Here is a 6,422-nt window from a genome sequence, read left to right as displayed (position 1 = left end):
AATCCCATGAATAAGTATGTAACTGCAAATCATGAATATGATAATTAGGGGATTATGAGAGAACATAGGAAGCATCTACCTGGTCTGAGGGCGACAATTAGGAGGGTTTTCTTGAAGAAGTGACATTTTCAGTGATAGGTCAGACTCAGTAGGAATGTACAGACAAAGTGGGTGGAGGCCAGCCTTCCAGGCAGAGAGATGTGCAAAGGCCCTGAGGCAGGAAAATGAAAGTGAAGTTGTTCAGTCATGTCCGACTCTTTGCGACACCATGGACAGTGCCTACCAGGCTTCTCCGTCCATGGGATTCTCCAGGCAAGAATACTGGAGTGGGTTACCATTTCCTTCTCCAGGGGATCCTCCCAATCCAGGGATCGAACCTGGGTCTCCTGCATTGGAGGCAGACGCTTTAACCTCTGAGCCACCAGGGAAGGCAGGAAGGGATGTGGCATATTTGAAGGTCTGAAGGAAGGCTAGAGTTACACGCCTACTTCCCCCTAAGTGTGGTGTAGGCACTTTGCCTTCATTCCCCCATTAGAGCAGAGATCAATATTAGCTAATAACAAGCATTTATTGGCAACCTGGGGCTAGTTGAGAAGGAAATAATATAGAGAATAATTATGACTGAACAGGGGCTTCCCAGGTGGTACAGTGGTAGAGAATCTACCTGCCAATGCAGGAGATGCAAGAGATGCAATTTCGACCCCTGGGTCGGGAAGATGCCCTAGAGTAGAAAATGGCAACCCACTCCAGTATTCTTGCCTGGAACATTCCATGGACAGAGGAACCTAGAGGTCTAGTCCATGGGGTCACAAAGAGTTGGACACGACTGAGCAACTGAACACACACTCACACACATGCACACACACACATGACTGAACTGGTCCAGATGTGTCCTCAGCTTTTCTTGAATGCCTGGCTCTCTATGTCTCTCTCAGCCTGCTTCACCATGCTGGGCTAGAGTCCCCCCCTTCCCTCACCAGAAATACTCCAGGCATCTCTGCACTGAGTCCAGGCCCAGCTGACCCCCAGTTCACAGAGGAGACCACTTTCCATCCTTCTCATTTAAGATCTGTTTTCAGAATTCTTATTTCCTGCTCCAGGACTGACCACCCTCCAGGAGGTCTAACTGCAGGAACCTCTCTTTTCAGGGAAAACCCCAGCCCCACCCACAGGGCTGTAACCTGTCCCTGCTCATAGACAGAACAATCCCACATCCCATCTTTGAGGTTATTTTATATTAAGTAAAGCTGGAAATGAGGCATGGAGATTCCAGTCCAGGTAAAGCTGTACTTCTCTCAGAGAATTTTCTTTTCAGCCTTTTCTTATCATAGGTTCAAAAATCTTGTGGCCTGATCTCCTTTAGAAACATCTGATATAGTATGTATTAACATATCATTATCTTTGTGTATGGAATTGGGCTTCCCTGGTGGCTCAGATGGTAAAGAATATGCCTGCAGTGCAAGAAACCTATATCGATGGAATTAGAACCTCTGATTTCTCCTTGGGTCTGTGCCACCCAAGGAGATTAAAGATTACAATTTTCAGCCACCCTTGCAGCTGGCTAATGGGAAATGTACAACTATGCTATTCATAAGTTCACATCCTTAAAGGAAAGGGGCGTTCTTTTTCTCCATCTCTCTTCCCAGCTGGCTGGAATGTAGCAATGCACCATCGTGGACAAGGTTAATGAGGGCAATATGTAAAGATGGCAGAGCAACAAGATTAAAGGAACCTGGGATTTCTGGTATCCTGGAGACCCCATACCAACCCTGGGCAGCTTACTCCTTGACTATTAAATGAGAGAGAAATAAAATTTAATATCATTTAACCATTGCAATTTGGGGAATTTCAGTTTCAGTAACCAAAATTATAATTTAAATTATATAATCTATCATTGTGTAAGAGGCATGGCACACAGTAGGTGCTCACGAGATTGTAGCTATCATTTATCTTTAGAATTCTCCAGCTGACATGGGGGTGAAATTGCAGCCACTTAAGGAGCATTCTTATGGGGCTAGCCTTTAAAGGAGATGCCTTAATGGAGATGGAGCAGTATTGGATTAAGATAGATCTTTATGAAAAAAAAAAAATAAATGCAAAAGACATTTGGTAAATCTATGGAAATGCACAAGACATTTTATGTGGTAATGGGGATTTAAATATTAATTTCAGTTAAAGTAAGGTGAAAACATTGATTCTCTTGAAGAGGATTAGGGCTAGGAGGGAGAAACTTGTGGAGTCTCTGGAGGCTGTTTAATTTGAAGGTGACCCACATCCTTCGTACTGTATATAATACCATCACTCAGAGCATTCCCTGCTCTCTCCCATCAGTTGCAAATTATGAAGCTACATTTCTACTTGACCTCTGTTTTCAGTCGGGGAAATAGGCATGGTGAGAGTGAAGACTTTTCTTCAGGCTCAGTGCCCCTCAGGGAAGGAGAAAGGGAGAGAATTAGGGAGGGATTGAGATTTTAACTGGTTTACCGAAATAGCCAAGAACACCAAGAGGGCATTGAACCTCCTGAATAGCTGAGCCATCACCTCATACTATACCCTTCTATCCTAAAGGCCTTTCTTAGTGGGGCAGGCAGAACCCCAGACTTCTAGTAGAACCCTTGAACCCAGGCAAAGTTCCTTAACTATACCTGGAATTTGCTCTCAGTAGGTAAGTGCATGGGCTTTGGCTTCAGAGAGATCTGAGTTGAATGTGCACTCTGCAACTTCCGTACCAGGTGTGAGAACCTAGACAAGTAAGTTCAGCTTTCTTGAGGCTAACTGTCCTCATTTGTAACATAGGATTCATACCATTTCTTCATACCACTGGTTTAACTGTGTATTATTAATCCCTAACTTTGTTTGAAAGAATAGTTTCAGGGTGAATTGATCAGCTCACTGAAAATAAATACACAAGCTTGATAGAGGCTATGAAGTTCAACTACACAGCAAAATCTGCCATTGATCTGCCCTGTGAGCAATCAAGTGGGGAATGGACACTGGACTTAGCAGAGCGAGTGGCTTCCAGGCCCGACTCTATTGCTATCTCAGAGTCTACATTAACTGTGTTCCTTCTGTCCTCTAGGCCTTCATTTCCTCATCTCTAAAATCCCTTCCAGGAGCAAAGAGGAGCCTCACCGAACTTCCTGGGAGTTAACACTTAATGCTTTGTGCTCGTGCTGTGTGCTCAGTCATGTCGGACTCCTTTGTAACCCCATGAACTGTAGCCCACCAGGCTCCTCTGTCCTTGGGATTTCCCAGGCAAGAATACTGGAATGGGTTTCTATGTCCTACTCCAGGGGATCTTCCTGACTCCAGGACCACACCTGAGTCTCTTGCATCTCCTGCACTGGCGGGTGGGTTCTTTACCACTGTGCCCCCTGGGGAAGCATCTTTTATTTGGCAGTAAGTGTTGATAAAATGAATAACAGACAGTTTTTGGATGATAAAAAAAATATAGAAAATAAAATCCTTTCCATGATCTCTGTTGGTCCAGCCAAACCTGGACTTCAATGGTATGACTTGGCCATAGGCCCAGAGAAAATCAGTAAAGGCCAAGGTGGACCAGAATCCTGGTCTGGAGCTTTTTCCAGTGCTTTTTACATCTTGAAAATGCCAACTTAGCACTTACTGCCTGCCGGGTGTAGTGGTAGATGGTCTGGGAACAAAGAAGAGAAAACAAGATTCCTGCTGTCAAAGGCTTACAGTTCAGATGGTCACACACACACACACAAACAGGATCATTGACTGACCCCCCAGGAATTCCTCTCTTGCTCGTCATGACTTTACTTGTGACGAGAAGTCTTGTGAGCCTAGAGCAGTCTCAGACCTTGCCTCCTGCGCCTCTGGGCATTTGCACATGGGAATTTCGTCCTTCTAATCTGCTAGCTTGACTCACTAATGTTTACTGGGCACTATATCATGTCAAGTGTTTTATTTTAATGATTGCTTTAAAGCCTAACAAATAACTTATGAAATATGGACTATTAGTTTTATTCCCACTTTGCAGTTGAGGAAACTGAGGCACAAAGAAATTTAACTTGCTCAGAACACATAGATAGGAAGTGACAGATCTGGAATTTGAGCCCAGGGAGTGTGGATGGCTATGCTCTCAGTTGTTAACTATTCAGCAGTTATTTCCTCTATGTCTCTACCAGTTTCTTTTGGGGGTAACCTGGATAGCCCCATGACCCTGAAGCTGAGAGTTTAATAGGTCATTACTGACAGTGGGTCACCATTATTTCACTGTTTGACACCCCATCTGTGTAGCCTTTGGGTTCTCCCCTTCCAGGTGAGGTCTCACCCAGATTTTGCTGCAAGTCTCAAAGGGGTTTCACACTAGCTCTAAAATAATTTGTTCAAGCTATGTTTGCCCCAGGCCCCTCTTCAGTGGCTACCGCTCACCAGCTCCTGCTGGAACCACCTTGACAGCATTGATGTATACATTAGGGAGCTGTCGCCCAGTGCTTCTCAAAGCTGGAATTCCTTAACAACAGCAACATCAAAAAACTATCCAGCACTTAGCAAACACTCTCTGTACATCCAGATAAGCACTCTCCATGTGGGAACTTACATATTCCTCACATCAGACTTAGGAGGCTGTCATTATTAATTAATATACCCATTTTACAGATGAGAAAAACAAGACTCAAACAGGAGAAGCAACTTGCCCAAAGTTAGTTAGAAAGAAGCAGAGCCAGAGTTTGAACCCAAGTGGTCAGTCCAGAGCCTGAAGTCTGCCCCACTGGGGAAGACCAAATGTCCAGTCTTTCCTGAGCGGAAGCCATGCTGTATTGACGTGAGTCGAATGCCACCCTGCCACTGCACCTGCCCCCACCTGGTCCCCTGGTCTCCAAAGCTGTCTGAGCTTGAGGCTCAAAGGTACTCCCTCAGCAGCTCTCTCCTCGGGGCTTGTACACCATCCTTGCAGGCAGTGAGAACCCCACATTTTTATTCCTCATCAATCAACACGTGCACATGGATTATCTTGGGGATGCTGACCTCCCAATTTGTCTGACCTGCAAAATAGCTTGTATCCCCATTTTCTCAGGCAGAACCCCTGTTACATCAAGCAACAAAAATTCATGTGAAATCTGCTTCCTTGACTCATCATTTTGTCAGTGTCTTCTCTTCAGGGAGACTGAAACCCATCAGAAAGGATATTTATTTACCCAAGGCTTTGAGAACTTCTGCTTTTAGTCTGCTATTTTCTTCTTCTTTTGAATACACATTGTTCAATCATGAACATCAGAAGTTGACTTAGAAGCTAAAATTCTATCCTAGGACCAACTCTGATTTTATGCTACAAAAGATCACTAACGAGAGGTGAGTGAGCTTTCCATTTTTCTCAAGGTTCGTTTTTCTCAACGGGACAAGAAGCCCCTGAGGTTTCTACCTGGAGGTCAACTCCCTCCCTGGGTAAAGTCTTTGAAACTGAAGTACAGCAGAGCAAAGTGCAGGATCAGTGGTAAGGCAGGAGATGAGAGCCTCAAAGCTCTGTGTAAAGGCTACCTGCAGCCTCATTATCATAGTAGATATAGTTTAAAACCCAAAGCAAGGATCTGGCATGATGCATCTGGCAGGACTTGAGATCTCGGTGCTGGGGACATCTACAGTTGGAAATGGTGACACTTGGAAGGGGCCAAAATCTAATAGGGGCCAGAGAAGCTTCCATACGGTTGTGATCACCTGTGTTCACTTCACCTCTTATTTGTGCCTTTCAGTGATAAAAAATGTGTGACTTCTTCCCACATCATTGTGCCACAATCAATTTCATCAACTGTTTCTCTCTCGAACCTCTGCCAAGAAGACACTTCTTTAGAATCACTGGGTGAAAAATAAGGCTCAGTTGTTAGTCTCGAGGCTGGCAAATTTCACCACCTCCCAACAGACAATACATCAAATGCAGCAACAAATGGGCCTCAAACACAGGCGTAATGAATTGGCCACGCACTTAAAGCAGCAATTGAGGGCTTGGAGCTGAGCTGGCAGCTCAAACTGAGTTTGACTGGCATTTTTCTCTACCATGTTTGGGTCATTTTCTTACAAGCCTAGGTGGAGACTCCAAAAGTAAGCCATGTTTTAGGGCATCAAAATCTTCTGGACTCTAAAGCACAAAATGCTTTCTGTGTGGCCCAGCAATTTTACTCCTAGATGTCATTCATCTCAGACATTTGGAAATATATATCCATTCCAAAACCTGTTCATGAAAATCATGACCACATTCTTCATAACAGCCTAAAAATGGGAACCCTACAAACATCCATCAACTGGCGTGTGTGTGCGTGCGTGTGCTCAGTCACATTTGACTCTTTGCAGCACCATGGACTGTAGCCCACCAGGCTCCTCTCTTCATGGAATTTTCTAATCAAGAACACTGGAGGCGTTTGCTGTTTCCTACTCCAGGGGATCTTCCCGACCCAGGGGTT

General features: G+C 44.6%; 1 non-coding gene across 1 annotated transcript; it reads right to left on the bottom strand.

Moving 5' to 3' along the window:
* Nucleotides 1-356: 356 nt before the first annotated feature.
* TRNAW-CCA (transfer RNA tryptophan (anticodon CCA)) lies at nt 357-428 on the bottom strand. Its single transcript has one exon. It is a non-coding gene; the product is annotated as a tRNA-Trp (tRNA).
* Between the last annotated feature and the right edge of the window lie 5,994 nt (nt 429-6,422).

This window comes from Bos mutus, chromosome 25 (genome assembly GCF_027580195.1).
Source record: "Bos mutus isolate GX-2022 chromosome 25, NWIPB_WYAK_1.1, whole genome shotgun sequence".
Taxonomy (NCBI): domain Eukaryota; kingdom Metazoa; phylum Chordata; class Mammalia; order Artiodactyla; family Bovidae; genus Bos; species Bos mutus.
The sequence above is the reverse complement of the archived record's forward strand: the minus strand, read 5'-3'. Positions and strand labels throughout refer to the sequence as shown.